Here is a 16,363-nt window from a genome sequence, read left to right as displayed (position 1 = left end):
TGTCAGTGATAATATTTATTTTAAAACTCTTATCAACTTGATGCTTTCTTTTCAGCTTTATTAAAGCAATGAAACATACCTTTCTGAAATACAGACTGTAAGGTGGTCAGTAGAAAATTGCTTTTTTATATATATATATATATATACACACACACACACACACACACACACACACACAGTGGAAAATGAGGATTTATAGCACAGTTTGTCCATAACCAACATTTGTTTTATTAATTTTGTATGATTATAGTACTACACAAATTACAGTTTTCTTATATGTTCCAGCTGAAATTTTGTGGTTACATAACTCAAAATGACTGAAGTTAGAAACTCTAGCCTTGACTTAATTTATAGTTCTGACACAGGAAGCAAAATCAATCCACATACTTGTTTTAAAAATGTTCATTGAAATATTTTCTATTGGGTTTCTTGCAATACTCACTGTGATTTAGATCTCCGTCCTAGAAAGATTTATGTATCTGCTTAAATTCTTGTAGCATCAGGGCCTTATGCCAGGTCTACACCTAAGAATTAGATCTACCTAGCTACATGGCTCAGGGCGATGAAAAATGTTGTGTCTACCATGATGTAATTATGTTGACTTGACCCTCAGTGTAGATGCGGCTAGGTTGATGGAAGAACTCTTCTGTCGACATAGCTACCACCTCTTGGAGAGGTGGGTAACTTACCTCAATGGAAAAACCTCTTCCCTAGGAACTTCTAGGAACTGTCTATGCTATAGTGGCACACTTGCAGCATTGTAGCTGTCTGCTGTAGCCACTATAGTGTAGATATAGCCTTAGAATGTTAGGTTGACACAAATAGAAATTGCACAAATAACACCTCAGTAAAGGACATCCAGATGAAGGCCTTATTTAAGGGTCCTGAGTTAAAAGAATGTCTTGGCTGAGGTAAATCTTCCAAATTAAGCTTTGCTTGGCTAAGGCCTCCAGATTTAAAAAGGCATTAATTAAGACTTCCTGGTTTAAGTATATCTTATTTGACAGTTTCTGCCTTACTGCCACTTAAGCAGTTCAGGATCTGTCACTTATGTGTATGTTACTAATATAAAGTAATTTAGAAGCATTAAAACAGTCCTAAAGAGATTTAGCAGCCCTGAGATGCTCCTGAAGAGTTTTATCAGCAGTGAGGCACCTTAAAGTGCGTTAGCAGCTAATCGTCTGGTTTCTTTCTTTCTCTGTCACGCACACACGTCATTATTTTAAGGGTGAGATAAATGCACACAAAAAAAATCAATAAACTGATATGTTAGGATTTCTAAAAGAACAATGAATCATGTTGCTCTTACATTTTATTCTTGTTTTCTTTCTTAATGTACACCTTAATGAATAATTTGTTAAAATCATTTTGTAAGAGACATAGACTGTGCAATAGAACTGAGATCACATTGCTTTTAAAACTCTAACTTTTCAGTTTGCTAAATTTAGTATGCTTGAGTTCTCAGTGCTGCACTGTTAGTTGTTAAAGTATACCATGCATTTAAAAAAAAAAAATCAAAGCTACTGTTACTTGTACTTCACTCTATAGTGAAAGAGACACTATAGTCAGGACTTGTTTATAATACAAAATTGGTCAACTTAATTTAGGTTGACCTACATCCACCGCAGTAATTCAATCAGCTGTTGGTGTCCTCACAACCCTGCTGCTAGTGGTGTGTCTTCACCAGGAACACTTGTACCAACTTAAATGGGGCATTGTGGGGAACTGACAGCCACATAGGGCTAACAGCAGGAGCCCCCACCCATCCTGGGTGATAGCCCAAGCTGAGTCCAGGGCAGGCTCAATTTCACAGCATCTAGCCTAGCAGCCATGAAATTGACTTTCTTGTCAGTGTCATGGCTCTAGCTATGAGCCCCCTGCTGCTCTGAGACAGAGGCAGCCCTGAAACTGATAAGAATTACATTGGCTGTTGGCTGTCAGTAATGCAGTATCTACATGAACACTGCATCACTTTAATGTAGGGTGACTAGATATCCTGATTTTATAGGGACAGTCTTATTCTTATATAGGCTCCTATTACACCCCACCCTATGTCCCGATTTTTCACACCTGCATAAGTGCTACACTTCTTGTAGAGGTAGAGTTATGTCGGTGTAGCAGGCCACTTAGGTGGAAGCAGCATTGTAGTGTGGGTACGTCTTCACTACCCGCCGTATCGGTGGGTAGCAATTGATTTATCCGGGATCGAGATATCGCATCTCGTTAAGACACAATATATCGATCCCCGAACACACTCACCGTCGACTCCGGAACTCCACCAGAGCGAGTGGCGGTAGCGCAGTTGACATGGGAGCCGTGGCCATCGATCCTGCGCTGTGTGGACCCCAGGTAATTCGATCCAAGATACTTCGACTAAGTTGCATATCTTGGATCGATCCCCCCTCCCCCCCCCAGTGTAGACCAGCCCTGATATAATTAGTGTAGACCAAGCCTCTTTTTGGGCTGCAGAATTCAAATAAAGAATGTTTTGAACCGTTTGTCTGTCTCGGAGTCTCAAATGTATTTCTTCCTTTGATGACTTTAAACAACCTGAAAAATCTCATTGTTTGTTACACAAATATCAACAGGTTAGTAAGCTCATAGCAGGGTGTGTGCTCCAGAGCATGAAGACACTTGTATTGTTGGAACTCCCCCTGTCATCTTTTGTTCCCTCCAAGATGAAATTTTGGCCAAACTCAAGGGTGTTTGCAAAGCATTTGGATTTCAGCATAACTGCATTTTGAAAAGCTTGGAAAATGCAGTATCCCCACCGGTTTTCTGTCCAGCTCTAGTGCTCTATCACCCCCATCTAACATAGCAAAGCATAGGTGCAAACTTTCCCCGGCGCCAGTGAGTGCTGGCACCTCCCCGCCCCTGCCCCGACTCCACCCTTTCCCTGCCCCCCCATTTCAACCCTTTCCCCAAAGTCTCCAATCCAACTCCGCCCCCTCCCTGCCCCTATCGGATCCCTTCCCCAAATCCCCGCCCCAGCCCCGCCCCTTCCCTGAGTGTGCTGCTTTCTCTCTCCTCCCCCGTCCCTCCCAGCCCGCGTGAAACAGCTGTTTCGCAGCACAAGCACTAGGAGCTGGGGGGGGAAAGCGGGTACGTGGTGCACTCAAGGCGGAGGTGGAGTGGAGGTGAGCTGGGCGGGGTCAGGGAGCTGCTGGTGGGTGCTGAGCACCCACCAATTTTTCCCCATGGGTGCTCCAGCCCCAGAGCACCCACGGAGTCGGCACCTATGTATCCAAGCATTTATATCAGGGGAGGGCAAACTATGGCCCATGGGCCGGATCCAACCTGTCAGGGCTTTCAATGCAGCCCGCAGGATTGCCCGCCCCATGGTGCAGCGGGTCTAAGGCAGGCTTCCTGCCTACCCTGGCCCTGCAACGCACCTGGAAGAGGCGAACACCATGTCCCTGCAGCTCCTGGGGCGGGTGGGGGGGCAGAGAGCTCTGTGCTCTGCCCTCGTCTGCTTCATCTGCAGGTACCACTGCACCCGCAGCTCCCATTGGCTGGGAACAGGAAACAGCGGCCAATGAGAGCTTCGGGGGTGGTACCCGCAGGTAAGGGCAGCATGTGGCAGAGCTGCCTGCCCCCCACCCCCAGGAGCCACTGCCGGATGTAGTAGCCTCTTCTGGGAGTGGCGCACAGCACAACTAGCTCCACTGTGCACCGCTGCCACCCCAGAGACACTCGAGGTAAGCGGTGCCGTGCCGGAGCTTGCACCCTGAACACCTCCTGCACCCCAACCCCCTGCCCTGAGCCCCCTCCTGCACCCCAACCCCCTACCACACTCGACACACCCCAATCCCCTGCCCTGAGCCCCCTGCCGCACCCCAACTCCCTAACACACTCCACAACCCCTCCTGCACCCCAATCCCCTGCCCTGAGCCCCCAACCTCCTGCCTTGAGCCTCCTGCCATACCTTGCACCCCTCCTGCACCCCAACCCCCTGCCCGAGCCCTATATTCATGGCCCTGCATGCAATTTCCCCACCCCAACCCTCGGCCTCAGGCTAAAAAGTTTGCCCACACCTGATTTAGATCCATGGTCATCAAGGTAGCCAAGTGCACCTGGCTTGATGGTACCCTTCCTCTCCATCTGGGACATATTTCAGCTTCCTTCGTCTACTTAATTTTAATATTTGTGAACCCCTTAATTCAGGGCAGGAGGCGGGTGGAGGAGTTGGGGCAGTGCTAACATCTGAGGAACGATCCGACACTTATCTGTTGATACAAAATCCTATTCAGCTACGGGAAAGGGTTTTAAATGAAAAGAAAATTTTGAACCCTTCTGTTTCGCAGCGAGCAGGGTTCGAACCTGCGCGGGGAGACCCCATTGGATTTCAAGTCCAACGCCTTAACCACTCGGCCATCGCTGCTACTGAAAGCACAATGCGCCGGTACGGTACTTTACCAACAACAGCTTTGCCTGCGGTTTCCTCCTTCCGTTTGTCGTGTGGCCACAGACGAATGAGAAACGCGCCACGCCGCCTTCCTATAGCCAAAGAGGAGCGGGCAGGCCCCGTAGCCGGTCCCGCCCAGAGTTGTAGACAGAGCGGCCTAGGAGTTTTTCTTCTTCTCGTGCTCTGCTGTTGGCCTGGTCCGAGTAGAGAGCTGGGTGCAGCTGCTCCGCGGCAGGCTGTGGGAGCAGGGGCCATGGCTAAACGGGGGGACGCTGCCGAGGAAGAGCCGAGCACAGAAGAACCGCAAAGACGAAAGCCGCCGCGCGCCTCGTGCTGCAGCAGAGGAAGCGGGACAGGTGCGGGGGGGCCCCGGAGCTGTTACCAGAGAGTCTGACACAGACACAAACAGCTGCCCGGCTGCCCCCAACAGCCTCCCAACGCACCACTATCCCAGAAGAACCCCCCCCCCCACCCCCACAACAACTACATGCAGAGCCACGAGCACTACTACACCGCTCACCGCCCTCAATGCAATTACAGCCCCCACCACAGCCCCTTTCCCCTCAGCACAGCTACACCCCACCACCCTCTCCGCAGCAGTTACAGTACAGCCCCAGCACTACACCTATCACAGCCCCTTTCCCTCAACACTAACCCCACACACTGCTACACGCTTATAGCCCCTTTATCTCAGCACAGCTACACCCCACAGCACTACACCTACCACAGCCTCTGTCCCCCAACATAACTACACCCCCACAGCCTCTCTCCCACAGCATAGCTACACCCCCACAGCTTCTAGCACAGCAACACCCTATCATAGCTCCCTCTCCCACCAACACAACTACACCCATCATAGTCTCCTGTCCCCTAGGAATATTTAACCTTCATACAACTACATCCCCACACTGTCTTGACACCCCTCCCCCCCCAGTCAGCTCCCTCACACTACTCCTGTCCAACTAAAAAATCGCTGCTCCCCAGAGCCACCATTCCCACAACTCCCCTTCCCCCCTCCATTCAGTCACAACTATAGGCCCCCACACAAGACCAGGGCAGCACACCCTCCTCACAGATACATTTGCTCCCTAAACAGAACCACAACAGTTCCCTACCCAGACCTTTGTCCTTCCCTGACACCTTTCTTGCACCACAGCAACATACTGCTGCACTTCTCTACCATACACATCCCCATCTTTACCAGGTACATCCCCTTACTACTACACTTCCCTGGTGTCATGACAACTACAACACTCACAGCATGCCCTACCCTTTCCTCACCACCCCCGCTCCCCAACCTAAAGATACTGACCTTCTTTGGAAATTGCTTTGAGTTGTACAGATGAAAGACCCTATATAAGAAGTAGCTAGGTATTATTATTATTTTATTTTATTTTAATTGCAGCATTCCTATGAATACATCACAGTTACAGAACTGCACTCCTTGCTGCAACTAACATTGTGCGTCACAAAACCCCTGCCATAACTATAGTACACCATCACAAATAACAATTTGCACCCATCCACCACAATTGTTGCTTACCTACCCACGCACAATCACACAATATCTTACATAGGTGACAGCCAAAATGAAGTTTATTTCTCATTTTCTTTTTGACCAAGTAGTAATTGTAAACCAGGATGTGTCTAATGGGTTTTGTGAAGATAATTTTTTTGTTTTGTTTTTATTTTCATTAAAATGTTCAATTGGCATAAGAGTCATTCCCAGTACTGTCTGTCAATAGCCATCCAGGCAACAAAGTAAGGACTCTTGTGATTTAAATACTGTACTTATTTCACTACATGTAAAACAGGATTTGCATTTTATGCTATGGTATTCTGTGTTTATAGGTCTACATGTTTTAACTGTTGAAAATATAAATGGCACAGATAACTCCGTTTCCTTGCAGAGTAACCCAAATAAATGGTGTTTGAATATTAGAGTTTTAGCCAATTTAAGACTAATAAGCACTTAGAACTAAGTGTCTAGATTATCGAGGTTAAGACATGGCAAGAAATAGATCCAAATATATAAGCTATATGTCTGTTTGGAGATGTACTCATTTTTTGCAATGGCTCTGCCTTAATTATTTTCTGATTCTTAATTTTTTTTGGCAATAAAATAATCTCAGGTATTACATGACTGCTAAATGTGAATTAACACATTTTTGACATTTTTAGATCCATGTATGTTGATTTAATCCCTTCTATAATACAGTTGATATGATAAATTTACTTGGCCTTGTATACACCTTGCAATGGGTAATACATTCTTTTTTGCTTTCACCTTGTCTGGCATGTTTATATATACTATGAGATATATACTATGAGATGGTGGAATTTAATCTTATCTTCCTTCCCAGTTGTTCCTATATTTTTTCCTGCTTCTTCCACTCCAGCTAAAGTAGTGCTGATTAATTAGTTATCTTTTTTTCCTCATTCCTAAGAACTATCTGTCAAGAAGTCTTTTGAATGATCTCACACTCTCCTCAGCAACAAAAATATTAGTGGATTAATAAAGCTGGTAAAGTAGCCTAATAAACATAGTCTTTAAGAAGGTTCTTTGGGAACCTTGAATGGAGGGAAAAATGAACTAAAAAGGAAGAGAGACATTAAAATGCACATATCCTTTTAATATAATTTAAACTATTAAAATTAAAATTCATTTTAGTGTATTTCATTTCTGAAATATTGGAGTTATTATTCTGATGTCCCTCAGTCATTAGTGTGAGTAAGTTGGAGTATGTTTTTGAATCTTTGCTATGCCCTTGGAGTCCAATCCTGCATTATTGAAGTAAATGTGTTATTATTGTCACTGATGTAAGTGGGAGCAGGATTGGGACCTAAATGGGTTACTAAGGGCTTGTCTACACTTACTGCAGGATCAAGGTGCGGCAATTGATACATCGGCAATCGATTTAGTGAGTCTAGTAAAGATCCGCTAAATCGACCTCAGATCTCTCTCCCATCGACTCCTGTACTCCACTGAACGAGAAGTGCAAGGGGAGTCGACGGGAGAGCGTCTCCAGTCAACATAGCGTATTGTGGACCCCGTGGTAAGTAGATCTAAGTATGTCGACTTCAGCTACGTTATTCACGTAGTTGAAGTTGCATAACTTAGATCGATCTCCCCCTTAGTGTAGACAAGGCCTTACTATTTGAAAAACAGCTATGGACTCTTAATTGCATGGGGCATCACATGGTAGATAAAACTTCAGTTATCTCCTTAGAGCAGTGGTATGAGGGATTGGGAATTATGTGGAGATTTAGCTGAATGTGTCGGGTTATTTCCCCCCAGATGTATTAGCATTTTATGGGGTTGGATCTCATTTTTCCTTCTGCCCATGTTTCTTCTCTCTCTACAGTATGTCCCTTTGACTTATTTTTTTGTCTTCATTGGTATTCACAACTCCTCCCAATTTAGTATTTTTTGAAGACTTCATTACTGTGCTGTTTACTCTCAGTTGTGGATAATTAGTGAAGATATTTCGTGAGAATGGACCTAATAGAGGTCTTTGGCAGTACCCTACTAGGAATTTCACCCAGCTTAATACTTTATCATAGTCTTTGTTTAGTTCTTCAGCCAGTTTTTCCTTCCACATGCACATTCTCATATTCAAGGTGCTTTAGATTACCTTTACTAAAATCCATATATATTATAGTTTCTGCTTTCTGGGTATCTTTGTAAGTCTGTCATAATAATGTGTCTGTCAGGATTCTTTATAAATCCACATTGTTCATTGCTCATTGTTTTACATATATTAGAAAAAGGGAAAAACCTATTATTATATCAAATTCTTACGTGAGGGTTTGTATCTACTACATGCTCAACCTGGCAAAGAAGGAGCAGAAAGCCTGCATGAGGAACAAGTAAGAGAACCAGTCCCATTCTGAAAAAAACTGTCTGGAGTTACCAAGGCCATCCAGATGGAGCTTGTTAAGGAAGAGGGATACACACAGTTAGACCACATCAGCTAATGAGGAAATAAATAACTTCTCAGCTATGAACAGGAAAAGGACTTGGTTTCTACAGCTAGGATCCAAGAAGAACTGTTTACTCTTTGAAGTAAGGAACCAACTTTGTTTAATTTCTCCAAGAATATGGAGCTAAGCTGTTTGTTTCCTCGTGTAAGGGATCTGCTTTTAAGTTTATTTTCTCTGAAGAGAAGAAACTATTGTTTAAAACTCATAGGCATAAAAGACTTTCTATTAGATACTTTAAAACAAAGGGCTGATTTTATTATTCAAAGCAAGAAGAACCTGTGTTGTGTGGCTAGAAATTAAAGCTCTGGCCCATGTAATAATATCCTAAAACCAGAAGGCAGTGGAGGGTCTGCTCATGAAACAAAGTCTATTGACACTTGAGATTACTTAATGACTTCTAGGTTTGAGCAACAAAGAGTTAGCCAAATTATGTGGCCATCTGATGAGTCTTGAATGTTATTTATAAGAATTCATTTCAGCTGAAAAACATAATTGATAAGATTAAAAAAACTTTGTGTTTTGCCAATTATAGAAGATTATGTGTGAAGAAAACTTCTTTCTCATCCACATGAAGTATCTAAAGTTTGCTTTCCCTTTCATCAATATGGACTATACTGTTCTCTTGATGCCTGCTCTTGTTCCCATTGAACAAAAAGTCGGAACTCCCATTTACTTCACTGGGATTCAGACTGTGTCTTCAGAGTAATTAAATGTTTCATGTATCCATACCTTTTAAAAACCTACTAAATTATTTCATTTAATAGTTTAAATCAAATGGTCCTATTTTTTGGATGTGAAAACAAATATTTTGTGCATTTTTACTATATTAAAGAAGCACTCAAATACCACGAAGCTGGACATGGTGGAGAAATCTAGATAGAATTTTCTTACAATATTTTATGACAGGAAAGATCATATTTTAATATAGGTTTGCCTTGGTGTACACAGTGCTTTTTAGAATGCTTGTCTAAGACATGGTCATTTCCCTAGTAATGAGATGTAGAGTAGATTACCCCAAGTTTAATACCTAAGTTGTCTAAAGATATTAAAAGTGATTAACCATTCTGTAGATTGCTAAATTTTATTTTTCTAATGCTAGAGCTTTCTTTTAAAAAAAAAAAAAGCTGTATAAGGTACAAATGCAAGAAATTATCAGAAACCACTACATTTTTTTACTATTTTTACCTGGCTTTCATTACAAGTGAAAATTATTCTGATTGTATAATTCTACAGTAGAACCTCAGAGTTACGAACACCAGCGTTATGAACTGACTAGTCAACCACACATCTCATTTGGAACTGGAAGTATGCAATCAGGCAGCAGCAGAGACCAAAAAATAATAATAATAAAAAAAGGCACGTACAGTACTGTGTTAAACGTAAACTACTAAAAAAATAAAGGGAAAGTTTAAAAAACAAGATTTGACAAGGTAAGGAAACTGTTTCTGTGCTTGTTTCATTTAAATTAAGATGGTTAAAAGCAGCATTTTTCTTCTGCGTGGTAAAGTTTCAAAGCTGTATTAAGTCAATGTTCAGTTGTCAACTTTTGAAAGAACCACCATAACATCTTGTTCAGAGTTATGAACATTTTAGAGTTATGAACAGCCTCCATTCCCAAGGTGTTCGTAACTCTGAGGTTCTGCTGTAGTTCCTAATAGACAAATACCCAGATCACCAAAGCACTGCACGCTATTTGGTCTCTGCTCTAGGGAGAGCCCACATTAGCACGTACAGTACTGTGTTAAAGTTCACATTAGACTAGCAGGGTTCGTGCAATTCAAGAATGAAGTTAATTGCCATCATTACTACATTATAAAACCATGTTTTGGGTCTTATATTTTATATTTGATTGCTGTGCCAAGACACATGTTTCAAATCTTTTGAAAATTTATATTACAAAAAAGTCACATTCAGGAACCATTGAAAGTATAGACAACCTCAAACAACATCCAGAACAAGATAGTTACAATATGGTCTCAATCAGAAATTATTTTCATTTACGTGGAAGGAAGGGGAGGATTGAGAGGAGATGTCACAGACCTGGCTGAGCCCCATCGTGGATAGTCACCAGCTTGTGTTAATCAGGCTCAACTTTTTGATCCCATGTGGTTCGAGCCAGCTGGGTCTGGGCAGAATTCAGACATTGTCTAGCTCTGGGCCCCTAAGGCACATTCCTGTGGTGCAGACTCTCAGTCTGAAACATGTCCTTGGAACATAGGACCCTGCAGTCCAACTTTCCTAGACCCCAAGAAAAGTGCAGAAACTTCCCAATACTCTCCAGTTGTTTTGTACATTTCCTTGCAGTTTAACCCCTCAGGAACCATGTGATAGTTAAAACAAGGAACATAGGCTTTTCAAACAAACTTATTATGCACACACATGTTACAGATCTATGCAAAACAATAAATGCATGAATGATCCCCACCACAGAATCCTCTCCTCTGCTGGGTTTTGGTCAGTATCCTTGGGGGGAAGAAAAAGCCCCATTTGCCCTCACTCCTCCAGCAGTATCTTCTATTTCTGGTGATGTCTTGCTGAGCATATTACTTTTAAAAGCAGGTTCTGACACCTTTTTTGTTTCTCTTCTTCTGGTAGGGATTTTCCATGCTCCAATCTCCCTGCTGGTTGCTGGGCAGAGAGTCATTACAAATCAATGGTTCTTGCAAGAGCAACTCCATTGTCTCACCAGTGTTGATGTCCCCATGATGGCCGTGTTTTAGCTTCCCAGAGATAGGCTGTTTCTGCTACAAAAGGGAAGTTCTAATCTTCATTGAAGGTTACAATCATAAATGCTGGTCATAAAACAAAAAGAAATTCATAGGTTGACACAAACGTTCCCCAAACTGTCACAAAAGCCAACTTGATTGAGGGGAAAAATAAATTAAGCAATAGGGGCTGCCTGTTCCTTCTACCTCTTCTGGCATTAACTGCCTGCAAAAACTCTGCCTGAAGTGGTTACAGCGGCCTACTACTTCTATTTGTATTCAACAAAACTAGTTTATTTTCAACCAGAACAGGGCTGCACATACACACTTATTACCATAAACCTTTGGAACGGGGAGACAAGTAACATGCGGTATTGTGATAGGATGTTTCCAGGTAAATCAATTGACTAGACTACAAAAATGAAGCAAACCCCCAGGAACAACATGTATTATATGCACTAATCATGATTGGTCATTCTTTCCTCTTTTGTGGTAGTACTAAAACCCAAGGAGTGCAAAAGTATTATATTTCATTCTGCATATCAGATAAATTAATATCCAAGAACCTAAACTTGAATCTAGAACTGTGAATGGTAATTCAGGACTCAGCAGACATGATAGTAGGGCTGCCCAAGAATATCTAAATTATATGGTTTAAATATTAAATAATATTGAATATATTTTTGAGATTAAATATTTAAGTTGGTGCTGGTCTTGCCCACGAGTAGCTGGAAACTAGAAGAGACTCAGTGTTACATACTTTTGACAATGTATAAAGATTCACCTTTAGATTTGAATCTAGGGAACTTTCATTCTTTAGCAGGATTCCTTACAAACTATAGCAGAGAAAAGTAACATCCAGATTAACATTTTATACTCTGGTATGCTTTTAAATGTGCTGAAACAGATGTTTCAGAAGAAGAAACAAAACTTTATAAAAAAAACAACAACCCTATTTTCCAGTTAACAAATAAGTTGCTTTTATGTCAATAGCATTTTTATACCACATCACGTTACAGTTTGCAGTATTGGATGACGGTAACCCCAATGCATGACATCAAATCCCACATATAATGAGAAATTGCCATCTGGCCTAAGATATGTGAGAAACTCGGTCAAATTACAAAGGATGAATATAAACAAATAACACAAGCATGTAGGGACAAAATTAGAAAAGCCAAGGCACAAAACAAGATCAAACGAGCTAGGGACATAAAAAGAAATGAGAAAACATTCTACAAATACATTAGAAGCAAGAGGAAGACCAAGGACCGAGTAGGCTTGTTACTCAATGAGTAGGGAAAGACAATAACAAAAAATGTGGAAATAGCGGAGGTACGTAATGATTTCTTTGTTTCGGATTTCACCAAGAGGGTTGTGGTGATTGGACGTCTAACAAGTGAATGCCAGTGAAAATGAGCTAGGATCAGAGTTTAAAATAGAGAAAGAACAAGTCAAGAATTACTTAGTCACCAGGGACTGATGAAATGCATCCTACAATACTCAAGGAGCTGACTGAGGAGATATCTTAGCTGTTAGCAATTATTTTTGAAAAATCATGGAAGACGGGAGAAATTCCAGAAGACTGGAAAAGGGCAAATATTGTGCCCATCTATAAAAAGGGAAATAAGGACAACCCGGGGAATTACAGACCAGTCAACTTAACTTCTGTACCCGGAAAGATAATGGAGCAAATAATTAAGCAATCAATTGGCAAACACCTAGAAGATAATAAGGTGATAAATAACAGTCAGCATGGATTTATCAAGAACAAATCATGTCAAACCAACCTGATAGCTTTCTTTGATGGGGTAACAAGCCTTGTGGATGGGGGGAAACGGTAGATGTGGTATATCTTGACTTTAGTAAGGCTTTTGATACTGTTTTGCATGACTTTCTCATAAACAAACTAGGGAAATACAACCTAGATGGAGCTGCTATAAGGTGGGTGCATAACTGGTTGGAAAATCGTTCCCGGAGAGTAGTGGTTCACAGTCATGCTGGAAGGGCGTAATGAGTGGGGTCCCGCAGATGATTCTATGATTCTAACTCAGAAACACCAACCAACCTTTTGAATCTTTTTTGGAAATGGGACCCAGGGAGTTCATAACACAGATTCCAAAGAAGTACATTACTATTTTTTTGTAAAAACAAACATTTACAAAATGTAAAATCAATACAATAGAAAGATTTCTGTAACAGTATTTTTAATTACAATGGAACCCATGCCTTTAAAACAAAACTTTCCATCCAGGTTTGCAGCCCAAATATTGCTACCCAACTATTGTTCCACTGGAAACATGGAAGTGAAATGGATTATAAACAAAGGTGAAACTGATTTAACTGACTGGTCAAGCTGTGAGAAATGCAACAAATAAACATTACATAAGGAAGAGCATATTGGAGTTTTAAAACTTGCTCCGGTTTATTAAGCCAAACTGGCATTATTAGCAAAAGTAATAAAACTTGTTTATAATATGCAGTTCTAATAGATGACAGTGTCCCTCTATATTTTACCCCCTTGTCTACAAAAGCCATTGTTGGAAAGAGCAAAGAGCAGAGTAAGCAGCATTAACAACCCCAAGCATTCAAAAATCATGAGTCAGACATACACAAATTGTTTTAAAAATGAGATCAAACCCCCAACCCCAACATTTTGGGTTCCTTTTAATTCTATTCTGGTTTTTGAACCTTTATGGAGCACTTGGTTTATGTTTTCAAGATTATTCACACAACACAGAGAGCTAGAAATTTTCTGTTTTTTTTTTTTAAATGAAAGCTGAGATTATCATGAATTCACATGAATCCAGGAGCTGGGGCTTCAAGACACACACCAAATATTGTTAAGTCTTATGACAAAAATCATGGGAATTAGCGACACTGTCACAAACTGTCTAATTTCACCAGTAATAAACAAGTTGTAGTATGTGTAGTAGGGTTGCCTGCATTGCCAGGGAGCAGAAAGCCCTGGCCTAAAGAGAGGTCAGGCAGGCACATGCTGGGAGCCAGCTGATCTAGCTAAGCAGCAGCTAATGATTGGCTCTGATTCCCTGCTGGAAGATGCAAATGAACACCCAGGCATATAAGGGGGAAAGGAGGAACTCACTCACTCACTCATATATATATCAGAGCAGGTAGGTCTTGTGATCCTACTGAGGCAGTGGGAGGGCTGTGACCCTTGAACTTAGCTACTGGGGGATAGAGGACACTATAGTATCAGTCCAATTTAGGACTATAACTTTTTTGATACTTTTCCATCCCCCCCTCCCCCCCCCCGGATTTGTGTGGGAGAGCAATAAAAGAACCAGTGTAGAAAGGTAAAGTGTTGGGCATGGCTGACTGTTTTTTCCCCAAGCTGGTAAACAGGCCTACCAGACCCCATTATGTTTTTAAAATCAGCCTAGGGTATGTAGCTCTAACAAATTCAATTACCCTGTTTCCCCGAAAATAAGACATCCTCCGAAAATAAGGCCTACTTACAGTTTTGCCTCTCGTTGTAATATAAGGCATCCCCCCGATAATAAGACCTCCCCGATAATAAGGCATCCACCGATAATAAGGCATTTTTCATTTCTGAAAAATAAGACATCCCCTGAAAATAAGACCTAGCGCATCTTTGGGAGCAAAAATTAATATAAGACACTGTCTTATTTTCGGGGAAACAGGGTATCTGTACAATAATTTGTACAATGCTTGAGTGCCCTCTAGTGTGTCTTCATAAAATTGTAGATAAAACATGGCATGGAAGGAAGTATTACATTGCAAAAAGTACAGTACTAAGCCCTTATTTCATATACTGATCTTTGTAGATATGGAGCCAGCATTCTGGGATAGTAAGAGGAGTAGGACGGAGTAATATTATCTACAGAATACTATTGAATTCTAGTATGTAGCTGTGCTGCTACTACACTGCTAAAAAAAATACCTAACTGTGACATAAAATTCAATTAAAATCTTCTAATAAAAGTCTCAGCTAAAAACTGTGCAGTAATGTCAAATTCTGCAGTTGAGTAGTTGCCTTGCTAGCAGCTAAAGAACTCTTCAGTGACCTCTAAAATCATGTAAAGCCTCTAATACTAGCCTTAATTAAAACTCTGCTGGCGCACACACAGTTTAAAACCTATCTGAGTGTATTTCTGATGACTATCAGAGAGTGAGTTTTACAGATGAGGGCCCTTGAATGAATATATCTTCCATCTGCCCTAGAATTTAACTTTAAGATTTTACAGCACAAGTAATCTATCTGATCTTTGGTGTTGAGATGATGCATGGGGAAGGGAGGTTGCAAAAAATCTGGTCCAAGGCAGTTTGAGAATTTTAGAGGCTAACTAGCTGTTTGAATTTCACCAGTGTTATATATTCACTTCAGTATGACTACAGTATTTGTTGGTCAGTTTATTAACAGCACTTAATGCATTTAACACAGCACCATGAAAATAATCAGTCTGTAATTTTAACATCCTTTATCCTGTTTTTACATTACAACGGCTTGGTTTTGGTTGTCTCTTTAACTGGGAATAAAGATGACAGCTGGCAGCCTTCAGGCAGGATCATGAGAAGCTTCAAAAGTTTCAGTAGCTGAAGGCAAGAGCTGCAAATGCTTTTTTAATATACTTGTTTTAGAAATGTAACTAAAACTATCTGCTGCACAGAACTTTTCTTCAGGGTAGTACAAACGAGGAAGAGAAGTTTGGGGTAGTTCAATGGATTATAACTAGAATCAACAGGATGAAAATGAGCAAAGGACAGTTTAGGCTGAATATGGGGAATAATTTTCCAATGGGTAAGTCTACCTGAATTTGGAATAGTCTCCCAAGGAAAATGCTAAAGTTCTATTCCTTGATTTATTTATAACCAGACAGAACTGGGCACTGGAATAAATATTGGAGAGAGAAATCCTGCATTAGCAGGAGAGTTGAATAAAATAATGGCTAGCTAATAGATTTTTTTTCCCCATTTCCATTTATTATTTCATAACTTATGCAAGTAAGGAGAAAATGTAATTTCCATGTCCTTGCTCTAATGCCTCTGTGAGATGATTAATTATAGCCAACCATTATGAAAGATACACAAACATAATAATTAGAATGAAAATGTATGCTCCAGCACTGATGATACAATTCTCAGGGCCTAAGATTGTGCAGGCAATATTTCCTTAGACTTCAGTAAGAATTTTGCCTGATTGAGAAACACAGAATTGGGCCCTAATGTGATAACACTTTCAATTGTCTTGTATCTCTTCTTTGGATTTGAAGCTAAAGATTAATTT

General features: G+C 41.2%; 1 non-coding gene across 1 annotated transcript; it reads right to left on the bottom strand.

Moving 5' to 3' along the window:
• Window positions 1-4,299: 4,299 nt before the first annotated feature.
• Window positions 4,300-4,381, bottom strand: TRNAS-UGA. Its single transcript has one exon. It is a non-coding gene; the product is annotated as a tRNA-Ser (tRNA).
• Between the last annotated feature and the right edge of the window lie 11,982 nt (window positions 4,382-16,363).

Source organism: Trachemys scripta, chromosome 7 (assembly GCF_013100865.1).
Source record: "Trachemys scripta elegans isolate TJP31775 chromosome 7, CAS_Tse_1.0, whole genome shotgun sequence".
Classification (NCBI taxonomy): Eukaryota; Metazoa; Chordata; order Testudines; family Emydidae; genus Trachemys; species Trachemys scripta.
This window is presented reverse-complemented; position numbering and strand designations above follow the sequence as displayed.